Source organism: Papio anubis, chromosome 1 (genome assembly GCF_008728515.1).
Source record: "Papio anubis isolate 15944 chromosome 1, Panubis1.0, whole genome shotgun sequence".
Taxonomy (NCBI): domain Eukaryota; kingdom Metazoa; phylum Chordata; class Mammalia; order Primates; family Cercopithecidae; genus Papio; species Papio anubis.
Genome location: NC_044976.1, coordinates 175,189,725 through 175,208,961, shown reverse-complemented (window position 1 = coordinate 175,208,961; position 19,237 = coordinate 175,189,725).

Below are 19,237 nucleotides of genomic sequence, written 5' to 3'. Positions count from 1 at the left end.
CAGACTGGATAGTATAGTACAAATATGCTACCTATGAAAGATCAACCATGAATATAAATCCAGTACCTCTGGGTAATGCTAATTCCTCTCCACTTAGTTTAGTTGTGAATCTTTATGTTCTGGTGATCTATAAACTATAAAGGACAAGTTATCTATACCATTCTGTCTGGCTAATATACCATAGTGAATTAGGGAAAGTACAGCCAGAAATAGAAATTCCCACCCAGTAATGAAAAGAATGAAAGTCCATGAAAATTACAGAATTCTGCTGTGCAAGCTCTGTGCAGTTCCCCTACCCCTAAGGGTGGGGAATTTTCCTTGATTAGAAGCTAATTTCCCTCATTTTGAAGCAAAGATTGTTTTCATTGTTTCCTGGCTCTGCCTTTCTAGAAGTTATTCCTTGGCCCAGTCTCCTCCCTGGCTGCCTCTGAAAGAAGTGTTGGACACCTTTCCCAGAGCATTCAAAGTCCACTTAATGTGATGGAACTCTGGATTCCTGAAGATTGTTGTTGGCATTGAGCCATTGGAGGCATTTTTAGAATGGCCTCATGGTTCTCAGCTATGCAAGTCCCTTAAGAAAATAGGTTCCTAACCAATTTACTTGCAGTCGGTACCAGGTGCAGTCAGAATTGTTAAGTTTATTTCTTTGCTTCCAGGCCCTACATGTTTGTTTCTCATTAATGGCAGCAACTGGGAGAACATCAAGCTTGGGGATACAAGGCAGGGAAGGTCAAACTCTTAGTTTAGTTTTTTGATTGTTTGTTTGTTTGTTTTTCTTCAAGCAGGGATGAGTCTTACTATACCCTTTGTAATAAAAATCTTTCCAAAGTTATTTTTCACTGCTTGAGTTCTAGAATCACTCAGTTTTCCAACACTCTGAGATCCCATATAATAGTAATGGTACTCTATTCCTCTTAATATCTGCTTGCTAAGTAGCTACTTCTTGCCTGAGCTTATTTTTTTTTAATAACATGCTACACATGGCCATTAATGACCAGCACAATTTCTATACTCTGTTATCCAAGTTCCATTACAGCTACAAGTCTACCTCAGAGCTTATCAACAGGCAATGGCTTTACTCAGTGTTTAGATGCCTAACCTCTAACTCATGCCACAGAGGTGGGGTTTTTGTGTGACAGCACCTGTATCTAACACCAATTTCTATATTATTTAAGGATGCTAGAGGCTGTGAAAGATAAGTCCTGAAACCTCACAGACTTAACAAGTGGTTTGATTCTTAGTCACGTAGAGGCCAATCTGTGACGGGGTAGGGGTCCTGCTCCACAGAATCATGTCAATCACAAGCCTGTTACTTTCTGCTTTCTTCCATGTGTGGCATCTGAAGTCTTCCTGGGCATCGGCATCCTGCTGGTTAATGAAGAGAAGAATGGCACATGAAATTTCTGCCCATATTTAACCACCAGAAACTGAGTTATGTGGCCACATTTAACTGAAAAGTTGTTTTAAAAAATGAGTCTAGCTGGAGAAGAAAAAGTCTCTGTCAAATAGTCTAATGGTCTGGTAATAAATTAGATACTTATTTAACGATATTCCTCCTAAAATGAAGTTCATTAAAAGAAATTGTGTTGGACTATGCAAAAGCTAAAGCAAAATCAGAAAAAAAATGGCATCTTCTGATATGAAAATCAGTGAGAGTGAAAATACAAATGAAAGAGCTTGGCCTCCTGCAGGGATGATTTGCAAATGTGTTGGGCATAAATTTTCTAATTTACTCAAGGTGAAAAAGAATATCAACCGGAAGATATGAATGTAATATAGATCACACAGTAGAATATATAACCTTAATTGTATTGTAATATACCCTACAGTTTGATGACTGCTTTAAAAGGGAAATTAAAGAGTAAAAATGTGTTAGTGTTTGTATAGCACTAAAAAAAAAGCAGTAAGAGGCCATATATACCTGGTGGTTACAAATGTTCAAATCACTTAGAAGAACATGTTTTCTATAGTTAAAAAGGGATAATTCTCTGCATTTACCATAATCTGTAAATACAGAGACTTATCAACATTCTTCAGGTCCATTTTGCTGTATCTTTATTCTCATTATAATTCTGACTATTAATTTTAATAGAAATATTTCTATTATAGAAATTTAATAGAAATATTCAATGGCATGGCCATTGAATATTTGTCACAAGTCACTCATTATTTTATGCTCTTTGAATGAGTTAATTTGGTTTTCTAGCAACTCTCAGTTTTCTGTTTCACTGACAAAGAAGCTCAGAATCACACTGAGGAAGTGACTTTGACCACGGGGCTACTAGAAACCCAGCTGATGAGTTGCAGGGTTGAATTTCAGATAGATTTATCTGATGCTGAATCCCTTGATCTCAGCCAATGCAGTATCTTGCCTCTCATAGGAAATAGATGCTGCTATTGGAAAGGGGATAGCGAAAAGTTATATCTTTAATGAAAACAAATGGATTTACCTTCTTTTACATATCTTGTGTGAGTTTTGTTGGGTTTTGTGGTGTACCCTCTGTCTTTCAGGTGGAAAAAAAGTAAAGATCAAAAGCCCAGTATTATGCATTCATTGTTGGTATGACTTATATTGTTGTTAAAAGATACTTCATCTCCTGTCTACTAAATATCAGACATTACTCATTTTTGCTTAAGAAACATTTCCCAGATGGTTTCAATTTTATTTTGTATGCTTCCTAGAGCTGACTGTATATCCAAAGTCACTTGTTTCAAGAGTGCAATGTGTCTCTCTCTCCATTAAGAATAAACCATTGATCTCATCTTTAGTATTTTAAAGTAAAAGGATTAATTCTCTTTGGATCATAAAATACTAGGACCAATTTAAATGAAACATGTAACATTTGCATAAATTTGTTCTTGCTTTGGTTTTGGTCATCTCATTTTATTCAAACACAAAAATTCTTGTAACCCTAATAATAAACTCTACTCTATCCTCATTCTCTCTTGTGGCTGCTGCTAGTGGACCAAGATAGCTCTGGACTATCAATACTGGCACCAGATACTTCTATATAAATTTTTTTTTATAACTTCAACATCTGAAATTTAATGGAGAGTATAGTTCATTAATGTCACTATTCTCTTTAAATACGGCTCCTGTTTATTTCTACCTGCTTTTACAGAACATTCATAAGACCCTATTCTGTTTGGACCTGACAGTTTAATCTGTGTGCTGTCTCCCTCTGAATGTGAGATTAATATATTTTGACCATTCTATGAATTGCTTGAAAATAGACCTTATACACTAGTATTTGAAAGTTTGTCTTGTAATACCTTGCAAAACTTCCTACCCTTTTGGTTATCATACTAACCAAAAAAATATAAATGGAAGGGTAAAGATTGATAAATCAACTGGTTAAGTAAGTGATTGAGATTTCTGCTTTCTTTTATTTCTTCCCTCTTACAGATTCAAATTTAGAATTTCTATAGTTATATATGGAAATGAGGCCTGTTCATTCAACAGTAGTCAGTAGTCACTGAATTTCCTGCCCTGGGAATCCCAGTCTAGCAGCGTAAGCAGAAAGGTTGACAAAGTAAACAACTAGAGTGGAAAGTCTAATCAGACAACTTTGCTAAGGTGACCACTTTTAACTCTCTACCATTTTTAATTCTATTCTTGTCTCTGAAGGGTGCTTGTACAGTCACATCTATGTTTTCTTTCGTGAAACAACTTACAGGGGAAAAAATTGCTGACAACGTTGTTCATTTACATTTAATCATATTTAAAACCAATTTAGACTAGCTTGGATATTAAGGAAATTCACTGATTTATATTATTCCATAGCAACCTGACATTAAAGAAAATATTAAACCAAGAAGCTTGTGTGCACAAATAGACTTGCCTTTGCATTGGGGAATCCTAGAGAATTCCAGAAACATGAGCTGATATTTTAGTAACTATAACGATGTTATCAAACACAAACATACAAGGCATTCTTTTCCATAGTTGACCTGCAAACATTGGGATTTCCTACCTAAGGCTGTTTTCATTGGAGAGAGGTTTAATAGGGTGAAAAGTTTAAACAGTAAGAAGTAATGGAGAATGGGAGATAGAAGTCTCAATATCATATCCTCTGTTTTTCTTTTCTTGCTGTGATTGACTCATCTTATGACTACAGTGACTTACTTGACCTGTCTATGCCGCAGTTTACTAACCAAACTGTGACACAACACTGCTGAGAGTTTGAGTTACCATCTCTTTGTGTATTTTTGGTGTTCACCACTGGAGGATAAGTACTAAAAAACTATATTAGACAAGATATTTTGGGGGAGTCTAATTCCATTAATAAGAAATGTTTGGAAAAGGCAAAACTATAGAGATAGAAAGCACTTCAACTTTCTATCTGATGCTGAAGATGGTTACGGTTGATGGTTAAATGGGAAAGTGACTGCAAAGGGAAAGAGGGAATGTTCTGAGGGGATGGGAGTGTCCTCAGAGGAAACTGGTGGTGCTTGCACTCCACAAGTGGTACATGCACTAAAAGCCATTGAACTCTGTATTAACATCGAGTGGATGTCAAGGTATCTAAGTTACACCTCAAAAAACAGGTAACTTTCTGGTTGTTCCCATTTCAGTGAGAGCAAAGGCAGAGTCCTCACCATGATCCCAAGGGTTGGCATGATCTGGCCCCTTCCCTGCTTCCTTTCTCTCACCCTTCTCCCCTCACTCACCCACTCAGCCACCTCCTGCCTCCGTGCCTTTGTACTGACTGTCCCTTTACCTTAAACACTCATCTCTGCATCAGTGTGAGTCCCTTCCTTTCTCCCTTCAAGTCTTCATCCAAATGTCACCTCCTGAGAGAAGGCTTTCCAGACAACCCTACTAAATTGCAACTTTCCCACCTATCCTCTTCCCCAGCTTGGTTTCTCTTTGTGGCACTTATCACCATGTGTGGATTTTTACATGTGTGCTGTACATTTTCTTATTTGTCTTGTACACTGTTGGTCCCTGTCCATCTTCCACCTCCCTATCCTACCTTCAGCTAGAACCTGGGCTCCAAGAAAGCAGGGTCTGTTTTGTCCATAGCTGTGTCCCCAGCATTAGCACAGAGCCTAGCGTGTAGCAGGAGCTCAAAACACCTTAGTTAAAGGAATGAACGGCAGAACGGTGGGCTCTGTGTTCGAACCTCTGGATAAAGCAGGGGCAGGTAGGGTAGGGCATGAGTCTGGGCCCAGGGACTGCCAGATCTGTGTGGTAGTTTTCATGGAGGTAGAGGGGAGGATGGTGGTAGCTGTGAACACAGCAATGGCTAAGACACTTTCTGATCTTGGACCTGCATATCTCATTTCACAATTTCCAGGGACATCCCCTACGGGCCCCAGGAGGTAGCTGAAACCATGAGGGATGTGCAGGGGCCAGAGGAATCCAGGCTTTCTAGCACATCCTCACTGGTCATCTGAATATACCAGGAGTATCAGATAAACCCACCTCATCCCAAGATGCTTCACAGTGCCTTCATTATACACGTGAAGAGCACCCGCTGTGTGCCCGACCCTGAGCCTGACAGTGCTGAAGACAGCACTATTAGGGTGGTGACTGAGACAGTCCTGGCTCTGCCCTCCTGGGGCTCTCAGTCTGGCGTGGGGGAGAAAGACAGATCAGTCACCATACAGTGACTACCCAGAATGAGCAGAGCTGGGGTAGGGAAATCATGAGTTGGCAGGGCGGGGTGGGGGTGCCGCAGAAGCCCAGAGGTGGCACCTGATGAGTCTGAGAGGTTCAAAAAGGGGTTCCCAGGAAAAGGAACATCTGACATCTGCAGAACTAGTAGGATCCACCAGGTAAAGAGAGGAGAAACATGGGCAAAACCTGGGAGGAAAGAGATGATGAGGCAAACTCCTGGAAATAAAAGAGGTTTGCAACGACTGACACTCCTCTAGTCCAGTGGATTCCAAGGAAGAGAAATTTTGTTCCCTGGGAGACATTTGGCAGTGTGTGAAGATATTTTTGGTTTGTCACAACTGGAGAGGAGTATGTGCTGCTAACATGTCATGTGTAGGGGCCAGGGACAGCCCTTTACAACGAACTTACCAACCCAAATTACCAATAGTGCTGAGGTTGAGAAATCCTAGTCTGAAGAAGAGAGTCAGGTCATGCAAAGTCTTCATCTGCTAAAGAATGTGTACTTTATCCTGAAGGCAATGAGTTTTAAGCAGACACGGGTCAACAGAAGATCTGAATGTATCTGGAAGCTGCAGGCTATCAGGGCAATCCGAACTCTAGTCTCTCTCTCTGATCATCCCTTACCTCACCTATAATCAACAGAAACTAAACAGGAAAGAACTTTCAGCAAGACTGTGGTGCCCCTGAAGACAGGGACAGAGCCTTCATTCCAAAGCTTACTCAACAGACATTTCCTAAGCTGCCCCAAGGCCATGCGCTGGTTGAGAATGCTGAAAAATTCAGACCAGACATGATGGGCTCTTTATACAGATCTTATCCTTGTGTCATTTCCCGTTTTTACTATTTGTCTCCTGCAGTTCCTGGCATAGACTTTTCTCACCTCCAGTCTCCTCTCCCATTCCACTGACATGGCTAGAGCCATTTTTGTGGCCCACCTCAGGACTGGCCCTCCCGTTCAACCCCTTCATTTACCACCAGAGAAATGAAGGCCTGCAGAGGGAAAGGAAATTACCCAAAGTCACCCAGAGAGTCTCCTCCTGTCTGACTAATGCTCCTCTCCCCTGTGCTACTACCTACATGTCAGTCACATCCGAGTGGGTATGTCCACAGCACTTCAGTTCCTCAAATACCTGAACAGTGGCTCCCTGAACTGTCTGATATGCTCTGCAGTTCAGTTTGGTTGACGAGACAAGTCAGAAGTTATCAACACTTGGGGGCGATTCCTCCATAGGATCAATTTATGCTCAAACCACACCCATCTCAGTCCTAATCACCTTGGGTCAGCAACGTCTGCCAACTTCTACATGTAATGGTTCCCAAAACTAACCTGGGTGATCTGCAAATACCTTAGTCTCTCCGTTCCTTGGATTCTCATCTGTAAAATGGGTCTGTTGACCTCCACAGCCTGTTCCCTTAACCCATGAATATTAACTGACCTTCCCAGAGCTAAAAAACTTCCAATAAATCATTGCCCATGCCTCAGTCACTGCGAGCAAGACTCTGAATGCCAGATTACTCTAGAAACCATTTTCGAGTCTGGAATTTTGGAGTTGAGAACCCAGGGTGCCTGTGCCACTGTATCCCTGGCTTGAGCACAGAGCCTGGTGGCTTCTGACGTGAGCATGCAAAAAACCCAGTAAGCAACAGGGTCCTACTATGGTACCATCCACCTCCCTGGCCAGGTACTGAAGACGGTGCCCCAAGGCACTGAATTCCACACAAATGGAAAGGACACCCCAGTGGAAGGTTCCTCACCCTGGGTGGAGCAAACCCTTTACTCTTATCTCAGCCTGGGCGCCCTACCAGAGCCACCTACTGCACTGCTGCCGTATTCTGGATTGTTCGTATATTACTTCTAATTAATCTGAGACCCTCACTGCACTTTGAAACATCAGAGCATGGTTGCATTGCTGTTCTAAATTTTCCAACTTTCTCTTAAAAATCAGTAGACAGCCACATACAAGGATAAATCTCAGGATAATGGCATCAGAAATGTATTTTTATGGTTAGACAATTTTCCATTTTATCTACCATTGAATTTTCAGAAGTAACATGCATTAAAAATAAAGATGTTGTTATCCTTTATTAAATTTTTAAGATGTCTTTCGCTAAAAATAAGTAGCCCTTTCTAAACTTATAAGTAAAGTAACTCCTTGAGTAATTGATTTAATAATAAGCCACTGTTCAGAATTTCCTAGCCTGTATCCTATGCTTAAACAGAACTTTATCTCTGTTATCTACTACTAGTAAAGCACCTTATAAATAATTGTCACTTGAGCCTCACACTTTCCTATAAAAAAGCAGGATGGACATTATTTTTTCTCATTTGAAAAACCAAGACATTGAAACTCATGAAATTTTTTGCATGTTCAAACAACTCACAATAATGGAGCCAAGACTACAATGTAGACTTCTGTTAGGCGTTGATAAAAATAAAATGGTTAGGATCTTGAATTCTGTAGTAAGAAGAAAATGGGTTCAAATACTGCCCCCGTTATTTACTTGCTTTAGGGCACTGGACAAGCTATTTAATTCTTTCACTACTCAGTTTCTTTATCTATAAAATAGGGAAAGTAATAGTGTCTACCTCATAGTTTGGTTATGCTAATTAAATAAATACCTATGTAAAGTATGTAATGCAGTGCCTGGTTTATAAGCCCCATATGCTTATGTGGCTCATTCAATAAATGATTGCTATTGTAATCGGACTTGTCCTTCCTTTCTACTCTATAAAGGCAGCCTCAGCAAAGTGGCAAAATCCTGGCTTTGGAATCAGACAGACGATTTCTGATTTCTGCTTTATCACATGACCTTTGTATGACTAGCTTAACTGTAATCTCGTCCAGCTACAGTTTGGTCATCTGTAAAAGCTTAGGGGATATTATAAAGACAAAAGTCCTGACCTAGAAAAAAAGAGATTTAATAAATGTTAAACTTCTTTCCTTCCATCATGAATCTTCTTAAAAAAATCTGATTTACAAAGTACATATTTTTAAACTATGTTCTTTGCCACTTGCTTATGTAAGCCATCTTATTCAACAGTGTATTACCAACACTTAGTACATCTCATTAGGTGCCCAACAAATATGTACTTCATGGAGAGAGAGGGAGAATTCTCTGCAGCTTACGATGGTCAGAGAAGACTTTATGAAAGAGATAAGACTTAAGTGATGCTGGGCATTGTGGCTCACACCTGTAATCCCAGCACTTTGGGAGGCCAAGCCAGGCAGATCACTTGAGCCCAGGAGTTCAAGACCAGCCTGGGCAACATAGCGAGACCCTGTCTCAAAAAAAAAAAAAAAAGAAAAAAAAAGAAAAGAAAAGACTTAAGGGAACCTTGAATAACATTTAGAACAGATGACCAGTATATAAGAAGAGAGAATGGTATTTAGGAGACCTGCTCATGACAAACAGCCCATAAAACTTAAACTCTCAATATGAGGAAGAGTGATAGTGCTTGTAGAAACTCTAGTGATGATATTCTTTAAGTCTGACACAGGGAGTATTTGGAATTCTAAGGCAAGAATGATACATATTCTGGGAGGAGCTTGGGGAAAAGTGAGTATGGTGTAGTGTTTTTTAGAAATGGAAAAGACCAGTCAAAATGATCTTTTTTATCTCTTAAAACTAGTAACAGAATGACTCATTAGACTGGCTTCACAATTCTGATTTTAATAAAATGTAATAAAATGAGTTTTCCCTTCATATATTTTCTGAAATTTGATTCTAACTTTCCTATGGACTGGAATGATTCCATTACGTTGAATGATATGACACACATATACAAAAAGAAGCTTTGGAAATATTGTTACAAAACTGTCAGAAGATAATTTTTTTAACAACAGGGAAAAAGTGCATAGGCATTAGTGCTTTCATTGATCTATATATTGCCACTGGGGTGTCAACACATTGGGCTCTTAGTTGAGATGGTGGTGGAAAAAAAGGCTGCAGAAATTTTATTGAGTTTTCTTCTCCACAGTATTCCTTGACTACAGGTGAAAAGTTATCTCACTACTGAGGAAAGGCTGTGTTTGGCAGGAGTTAAAAGTGCTAAGGACATGGAAACTATATATAACACCAGTGGTTTGTCAAGGGTGTGGGTCCAGGTGTCCTGATTTTGAAATTTTCTTTTGAGGCTACCTCCTACTGAGTAGAACACAATGATTTCTTTCTCTCTGTAATATGCATGCTTGAACTGGAACAGGATAAGGTTGATGTGAGAGCTTCAGATTACATTATGACTACTTGTTAAAAGGGCTTCACCTATTTGTAAACTCTTTCACTTCCTTATTTCTTTTGTGAAAATCTCTTATTTCCATTCCCAGTGACCACACTCTGGAGCTTGTCACCATCTAGAACTGCAGTACATGACATCTTAAACTCAGTCATTCCACTCTCTGGCCATAATGTCTTTGTCGGTTACATCCTGCCTTACCTCAAAGGAACTTGTAATTCCAGAATCCTTTTCCTTCATTCTTACTTATCAGTTTTTCAGTAATTTCAACCTTCCTTTCCAGATGTTGTTCTCCTCTCACAAATAATCTAGATTCTAATCTATTGTCACAAATAAACTGCAAAACCTGAGACATGCTGAATCCAACGTTTCTATCACTTATAAAGTGATAGATTGTAGTTAAGTGCCACTGGAGAAAATGTTGTGACCTCCCTGATGGGGCTACCCCATGTTTATTTGTTTTGATTTTAAATCTCTAACCACAGCAGTAGCCTGCAATTCTTCCCAGAATTTCTTCATATTTCCTGATCTGCTCACTCTCTCCTTCTCCAGAGCTATTATCTTAGCATTTTTACAAAGTAAGCTTCTGTCCAATGCCTCCTCAACTTCCCTCTTATTCTTAGAATACCTTCCTACTTAATTCTCAGGGAAAATGTAAGCCATTGAAAAAGAGCCTCTCAACATCTATCTCTAAATCTAAAGACTCACTTGCATCCATACTCACTTTTCTCTTCTTTCCTCTCTTAAAAGAAGCAATGTCTTTCCTCCTAAACCTCTCTACCTGAACTCTCTGTATTTCTATCCACTTGACCTCTCAAGGACACTGTCTATTGATGATCCTGACTCTCTCAAATTCATTCTATATTTGCTCCTTCCTATGACCATTAAGCTTAATTAAATCTCTCCTTTCTTAAAATCAAAAACTTCCCTTGACTCCATATTTGCCTACATTTATTCTCATGTATCTTCTCCAATAAAGCCAACCTTTTGTATGAGTTATCAACTCTCACTTCCCAACCTTCCTTTACTCTTTATATTTTTCTATATATCTATTTTTCTATATGTTTATACATCTATTATTCTCACAAAGGGTTACACTGACTTCTTGTGATTAAATTCAATGGATAATTGTTATTCCTTATAGCTCTCTGTAATATTTAATGTTGTTCCTCTGTTCCTTTATCCGTAAACATTTCTTTTCTTGGTGGCTGTAATTCTATATTCTTTTGTTTCATTTCTCCATTTTTCCTTGCTAACTCTTCTTACCCAATCTTTTTTTCCTAGCTTATCTTCCTGTGCTCATTTCTTAAATGTTGATGCTTCTATGAGCTTTATTTTTAGCCTTGTCTTTGTTATATATAAGATCTTGGTCAATCTAATTAGGTTCCAAGGCTTAATTTTATACCTGTGTGCTGATGACTCTTAAATCTATATCTCCATTCCAGTGCCTCTTCTGAATGTTGATTCACATATGCAGTTCTTCTTGGGGTTCCCACAGGTCTATGTCTATTTTTGCTTGCTCAGGCTGCCATAACAAAATACCATAGACTGGGTGGCTTGCACAAAAGAAATTTATTTTCTCACAATTACGGAGGCTAGAAGTTTGAAATCAGAGTGTCAGCAAGGTTGGGTTCAGGTGAGGCCTCCCTTCCTAGCTTGCAGACGGCTGCCTTCTCATTGTGTCCTCACATGACAGATCTCTCTACTCTCTCTCTCTCTCTCCCTCTCCCTGGCCCCTTACTCTCTCTCTCTCTCTTCTTATAAGGCCATAGACCTATTGAATTAGTGTCCCACACCTATGATCTCCTTTAACCTTAACTACTTCCATAAAGGCCCTATCTTAGGATACAGTCACTTTGGAGGGTTAGGGATTTAATATATGAATTTGGGGGGAACGTAATTCAGTCCATAGCAGTGTCCAAGATTGAACTCATTAGATCTACACTAAAACCAGCTCAATTTTCTGTGTTCCCAATTTCAGAGAATAGCACCAAAGTAGTGGTGAAGAAAACAAATCTTTCTAGACTAAAATCCAGGCCCTTATTACTAATAATTTACCCTTAGGCCTCAGTTATTTCATCTGTAAGTGGGCTTAGTAATCTATCTTATAGAAATATTGTTAAGATTAAATGAGTTGATTTAATTCTTTAGTGCCATATGTGCTTTTTAAAACATTACTCGTAAACATCAACTACTACTATTGCATCCACCTAATTAGTTAAAAAAAATACCTGCAAGTCACCCTTGAACTTTACCTCTCCCTCCTTTGGAGGATTTATTTAATTTCCAGGTTCAGTAGTTTCTGTTTCTTTAACATTCTGGAACAGATTCACATTCTCTATTCTTTTTCTTATTACCCAGGGTCAGGCTAATAACAATTACTTTTTTGGCTTATGAAAATAACACAGTAGACCAGATGTGTTGGCTGATACCTGTAATCCTAGCACTTTGGGAGGTCGAGGCAGGTGGATCACCTGAGGTCAGGAATTTGAAACCAGCCTGGCCAACATCGTGAAACCCCATCTCTACTAAAAATACAAAAATTAGCTGGGCCTGATGGTGCATACCTGTAGCCCCAGCTACTCGAGAGGCTGAGGCGGGGAGTCACTTGAACCTGGGAGTTGAAGGCTGCAGTGAGCTGAGATCGTGTCACTGCACTCCAGCGTGGGTGACAGAGCAAGACTGTGTCTAAAAAAAAAAAAAAGAAAAAAAAAAGGGAAAATGAAAGAAAGAAAAAAGAAAACAACACATTAACTAGTCTTTCTTGCTGAATTATTTCCAAACTATTTTCTCACTGCATCCAGAGAGGTTTTCTAGAAATGCAAATCTTTTCATGTCTGTTTCCTGCCTGAATCCATTAGTTGGCTTCCCAAAAATACTTATAACGAGTAACAAGGTTCTTCACGATATTTCCACGCCTAACTGCATATCTTCATTTCTCCTCACTTACCAATTTTCACTCAATGCTGTAGCCACATCAGCTACTTTATTTACTTTAAGGCACTGCTTCCCAAGAATCTCTTTTACTTCACAATACACGGAAAATGAGAATACACTGATGGCACACTGGGGTAAACCAGTAAATTTGGTGGTGTCTAGAGCCAATTGAACTAAGATCTCACCTACTCCCCCAAAGATAAAAGAATCATATTTAAACATGTCTGTAACTCATTCACAACACAGCAACATAACTAGGGAGCATTAGTTTGTCAGCTCTAGCATCCCCTGTGTTTTCAATTGCAGATCGCCATGACCAGTGCTATGAATTTCACTATCCCCTTCGAAAGTCATCAAACCACTACCAAAACTCCTCTAAAGAGCAAGCTAGTCATTCACATCCCAGTTTAGAAATCATTTCCTCTAGAAGCCGTCATATACTTTTTTTTTTTTTTTTGAGATAGAGTTTCGCTCTGTCGCCCGGTCTGGAGTGCAATGGCGCGATCTTGGCTCACTGCAACCTCTGCTTCCTGGGTTCAAATGATTCTCCTGCCTCAGCCTCCCAAGTAGCTGGGATTACAGGCATGCACTACCATACCAGGTTAATTTTTGTATTTTTAGTACAGACAGGGTCTAACCATGTTGGTCAGACTGGTCTCAAACTCCTGACCCCAAGTGATCCCCCAGCCTTGACCTCCCAAAGTGCTGGGATTACAAGTGTGAGCCACCATGCCCAGCCTCACCTATCTTTTGTGTTTGGGTCAGATATTTTTCTTGTGCTCCATATTGCAGCCTGTAACTCTCCTTTTATAGCTTATATAAAAACATGCTCCTGACCGGGCATAGTGGCTCACTCCTGTAATCCCAGCACGTTGGGAGGCCAAGGTGGGCAGATCACCTGAGGTCAGGAGCTCGAGACCAGACTGGCCAACGTGGTGAAACCCCATCTCTACTAAAAATACAAAAAAAAAAAAAAAAAGTCAGACGTGGTGGTGGGCACCTGTAATTCCAGCTACTCAGGAGGCTGAGGCAGGAGAATCACTTGAATCCTGAAGGTGGAGGTTGCAGTGAGCCCAGACAGCGACATTGCACTCCAGCCTGGGCAACAAAAATGAAATGAAACTCCATCTCGAAAAAAGAAAAATGCTCCTGAGGAACTTTTCAGATACATTGACAATACAATTTTAAGTAAATACATAGGATCCAGTAAGAACATCGAAAAACATGCAAAGCGATAAGGATGCAATACCAATATAAAACTAACACTCCATAGTGCCTAAAAGTTCTTACCAAATATTGTCACTTCCTATATTTAATTAGGTAGATTTTTCATTGGCATAATAAAAATAAACACTTTTTAGATGGTAAGCCAACTCCTCTTTTAGCTAATGTAGTTGCCTGTCTTAGGTACTAATATAAACTAGCAAGTTAATTGCTTTCCTCAATTAAGGAAGATGTAGCTTTGGGTATGATGGGATTTTGGCAGCAGCACTGGAATAAATGTAAATAAATGGTTAGATATTTACATTTTTTTTTTTTTTTGGAAATATTTTAATGCACCCAAGCATCAGAATCTCCCATATACCAATGTAAATTTTCCCATGTCTTCTAGAAACAAATGTGCTTTAAATGCATGATTAATTTACCCTTTTAGAGTCTTGACTCAATTGTGTAAAAAAAAATTGAGAATTAGCTTGACATTTTAACATCTCAATTCTTGGAAATAGCATTGTTTCTATTAATTCAAAGTGCTTTTTAAAGATAAATCCAGTTTACTTAACATTTAGCCTAAATTCTGTTTCATCTTCAGGACTGATACTATATACATAGCATAAATTAATCCCTTATTCTTCCTTTAAGCTAATTTATCTAATTTTGAATTGTGACCTACCTTTAAACAACATTTTTACACAAGAGGGACATATCAGATACGAGAAAAGTGGTCAGGAATTTAGGATTGTAAAGTAAATCCTTCAAAACAGGAAATTTGGGGGGTTTCTGCTAATACAACTCAAAATCGTATTATTAACTGACCTATTCATTATGAAAATAATGTCAAAGGGAAATTTAGGAAAATCTGTTAGTTAAGAGATTAAAACCAGCTGACTATTTAGCAAAGTAGCTTTGAAATCTATTATTATAACAGGAGTTTGGTTTGTTTTTCCTGGAAGAAGAGGAGGTTGACCAAATAATATTCTGGGGCTCTCTCAAAGTTGTACTCTTATCCTTCTTCATCTCTCTTTGCATTCTTTTCTGTCAGCCTGTCCCCCTTTCCTCTGTATTTTCCTATTTTTTGACTCTTGCCCCTTAATTGCTGACATGTTCAAATGAACCAATCATCAAGATGAAAAACCAAACCAAATCAAAAAAACCCTTGGCCCTGTCTCCTCCTCTGGTCACAAGTGTATTTCTCTTTTCTTTTTCTCAGTCAGACTTATTTAGATGGCCACATTTTTCTGTCTTCTATATTTCCTCAACTTCTTTTTTATTCTTCCATATGTCACAGTCTGTTTTCCACCTGTCTTCCAGTTGAAACTGTTCAGTAACATAACTGAGAACCTTTTTATTAATATATGTAGGTAATTCATCTCAAAATTCTTTGTGCTCCCAGCAGTACCTAGTACTTCTGATATCATCTCTACTTCTTGACCCTCACTGTCCTTGAAATGGTAAAACTGAAGCGATGTCTGTATTCAGGCCCATCCAGGAATGGCGGGAGAAATAGTCGCTGACAAAATAGAACATTCCAATGGACTAAGGATTGCAGGATGGTCTGTCCTTAGGGCAGCAGTAGCTACTGCTCATTCTCAGATTGATCTCAAGTTCTCAAAGGAGATAACCAAGAATAAGAGGGAAAGAGAGCCTGGCTGATGAAACAAAACAAAACAAAACAAAACAAAAAACAGAAAATCTAGCAACCACTTATAATTTATGAGGTCATTCTCTGTTCTATTAGACTGGAGCCAATAGTATGCTCACACGACAATAGAATGCCACTTGGCAATAACACAAGCCCATATGGTAGCTGTCAGAAAGTCATGGAAATCAGATATGACCCAAGATATTTGAATTATCTTCCTTAGTAAATTTATTCCCACTGCCAAAAACCTCCTTCTGCCCAAGCCCACATTATTTCTGATTTCTCATTTAAGTCTTTGCTGTAAGTTGGAGAGTTTACTTTGTACTTGAAACTGATTTACTGGTTACAAACGATTTCTCCTATTACTCTTTCACACTCTTATTTATTCTAACTTTCCCTTAATTATTATTGATTTTTCTGCTCACTCGTATTTTCCTTGGAGTCCCACTATCTTTATCCTCTTCCTTTCTTACTTTTATTGGTCAATCCAGATGAGCACATTCTATTTATACTAAATCTGTGTATTCATTCCAGGCCTGTCTTCCAAACTTCAGACCCATATAGTTTAGCTCACTGAACTATTGAGCATTTCCATATTCCGATAGACCCCTCAAGCAAACATGGCCAAAAGAGATTTCCTGTACTTCTGTTTCTGATGACGTAGCAGACTAGTCTAATAGGGAGCCTTTCCCATTGCCACAAACATTAAACATAATAATAAATTTGTAATAGAATATAAAAATACATTCACATATACTTATATGCATATGGACATGTATGTACATACGTGCACAACTGTGCTCAAAATGATTTTTTAAAAAGTGCCAGAAATGAAGAGGGCAGTTAAAGTTGGTAGTAACAAGTGTATGCCTCCTCCCTCTGGCTTCAGACGCTCTTGAGCCTGAATATTTGCTTTAATGTCTAAGTGGTTGTGGTTTTCATGTCTATGTGAAGAAAGCAGACATGGCTTGGGCATGCAGAAGGTAAGCAGTTAAAATTGAGATGCCCGCAGATAAGCAGACCATCAAAAAGTCCAATTCCTCAATGAGGGAGAGATAAAGCCCTGAATGGAGAAAAAACAAACAAACATGGGAAATCAATACTTGAAGGCTGTGCCTTCATATTTATGGAACACAAATTGTGCAGTAAAACCTTAGCTGTATAAAACAAGTAAAAACTGGTTCTAGAACAATCAATCAGGAAAAGATTGCAACATTTAAAACACTTGGAGTATGTCAGACTCCTTAAAAAAAAAAAAAATCCCTTCTGAAGATGATTTCACAATAAAAGACACAAACCACAGATTGGTGGCTCAGGATTCAAGCTTCATCTATCTTAGAACACTGCCATCTTGGAGCCCTTTCTTCCAACTTTGTAGACAGGAGCAAGAATGGAGAAAGTATACGTGCTCTTAGTTGCCATAGACAGGGAGTGACACATAACTTTCACTCACATTTCAAGTGATAATTAATCAAATGACTCCACCTGCACCTATGGAGCTGAATAATTTGGTCTATCAGCATACTCAAAAGAATGTAACAGCTTAGTGAACATATAGCAGTTATCTCTGCCATATTGTCCTGTCAAATCAACCAGTAAGAGTTATCAATTCTGCCTCAGATATTATTGACTAATCCAGCTTCTTTTCCTTCCCAATATATCCGTATTTGTCTAGGCTGTCATCATCTTGAAATACTCAATAGCCTCCTGACTTGTCTTCCTATCCCCTGTTTCTTCCTACTACTGTTAGAATCTTTTGATTGTAAATGACACTAGCTATGGCTAACAGGATTTCATCTTATGGACTCCAGAAGGAATCATGAAGTTAGCTCAGAAAAGGCCTGGAAAAAGAAATACATGAATATCAGGACTGCAGCCAATTATCAAGTTTTGACCTTTGTCTTATTTGGTCTCTCTTCGAGAGAACTTTTCTTTCTCCTAATCCTCAGTGGTGTTTCCCATTTTTATGTTGCAATATAGTATTCAGCTGTTTTTCTATATCTTCTTTCTACAATGGCAAGAACTACAGTAAATTTTCAACTACTTTATATGTCCTACAGATCTAATGTGAAATCTTACACCATCTAAGCAGAGTGAGTACTCTACAATTATTCAACAAATCTATAAATGGCCAAAGAGTATTATGACATTTTATTCTACTGTGAACATATTGTTAACAATCTCTAACCTAGAGAGTTCTTATCCTGGAGCAGTCTGGTGTGTCTTTCATTGTTCTAAAAGCTATCTCATGATATCTAAGTCTCTAAGCAGAGGGAAAGATTGATCCTTCATTTTCTTGACTTAGTGCTTGATAACCTACCTTATCTGGTTGTGGCATCATAAGTAGCCTACATTATGTCCAGTGTTTGATTCTACAGGAAAGCTTCGTGTCCTTGCCATTCTGTAGCTCTCTGTAACTCAGTTTGCAAGGTTCTTTTGCATACATTAATTACTTTGATTCTCAAAATTGTCTTGTAAAAAGTGGATATTATTACTAGAATTTAGCTCAGTAGATAACTGTAATTGAGTATATTAGAGATTATAAAATGGTTTTACATGACTTAATGCCTTTTTTCCTTATGATTCCATAAGTTAGATAGGGATGAAACTGGCATTTTCCCAAAGCATTTTCCCACTGTTATTCTCCCCAAACTCAAAGTTAGTAATTTATTTTTTGCTAATATCTATTTGTTAATAAAATCCCATATCCATATCACTGTTTCACATAGCTTTTAGTACAGTTCTCCTTGTAGCAAAAGCAATTGTGTTCAAGAAAAGATAGAATATGGTAAGGAGGCAGCATACGGTTGTGGCAACAAGGGTAAGTGCTGAAGTCAGACTGCCTAGGATCAAGTTGAAGTTTACTAATTTCTTAGCTGAAGTGCTGTAAGATATTAATGCATCCTTAAAAATGGATATAATTGGCTGGCGCGGTGGCTCATGCCTGTAATCCCAGCACTTTGGGAGGCTGAGGCGGGTGGATCACTGGAGGTCAGGAGTTGGAGATCAGCTTGGCCAACATGGTGAAACCGTGTCTCTACTAAAAATATAAAAATTAGACAGATGTGGTGGTGCATGCCTGCAATCCCAGCTACTTGGGAGCCTGAGGCTGGAGAATCGCTTGAACCCAGGGAGGGTAGAGGTTGCAGTAAACCGAGATTGCACCACTGCACTCCAGCCTGGGCGAGACTCCATCTCAAAGAAAAAAAAATACATATATAAAAAGAGATATAATAACGGTACCTACTTTAGATCTTTAGATACTTTAGAGTTTCAGAGTTTGTGGAAAGGATTAGAGTATAATATATGAAAAGGTACTTAGTATAGTGCAAGTTGCATAGTAATCACACAATACCTGTTATCGAGGCTGCAGAGCCCACCTCTGGACCCATGACAGTAGAATTTGTATCCCAGTCTTTGCATTGCCTGTGTGATCTTGGGCAAGCTACCTAAATTCTCTGTGCTGTAGTTTCCTCCTCTATTAAAATTGGGACAACAATAGTACCCACCTCATAGAATTGTGATGGAGAATGCATGAGCTAATGCCTGGTAAATTCTCTGTAAAGTCATTAATTAAAAATTC